We start from the raw sequence: 315 nt of genomic DNA, 5'->3' as shown, positions 1-315 counted from the left end.
GGTCCTGCCTATACCACGAAGACTCTGATCTCACGGAATGGTTGGCTCGTTTGTCAGGCGAGCACTCGGTTGTCAGGCGATCAACCATGTATCGTGCAATCAGGAATCCAAGAGATATTCACTAGAGCCTTGAACGCTTGTAGAACAAGAGTGGTTGTCAGTCACTTTGTTCATGGGAGAGAATGATGATGAGTGTCAATCATCACCTTCATCAAGTTGAAGAACAAGTGATATCTTGGATAAAGAACAAGCGGAATTGAATGGAAGAACAATAGTAATTGCATTAATACTCGAGGTACAGCAGAGCTCCACACC

The sequence above is a fragment of the Arachis duranensis genome, chromosome 10 (assembly GCF_000817695.3).
Source record: "Arachis duranensis cultivar V14167 chromosome 10, aradu.V14167.gnm2.J7QH, whole genome shotgun sequence".
NCBI classification, from domain to species: domain Eukaryota; kingdom Viridiplantae; phylum Streptophyta; class Magnoliopsida; order Fabales; family Fabaceae; genus Arachis; species Arachis duranensis.
This window is presented reverse-complemented; position numbering follows the sequence as displayed.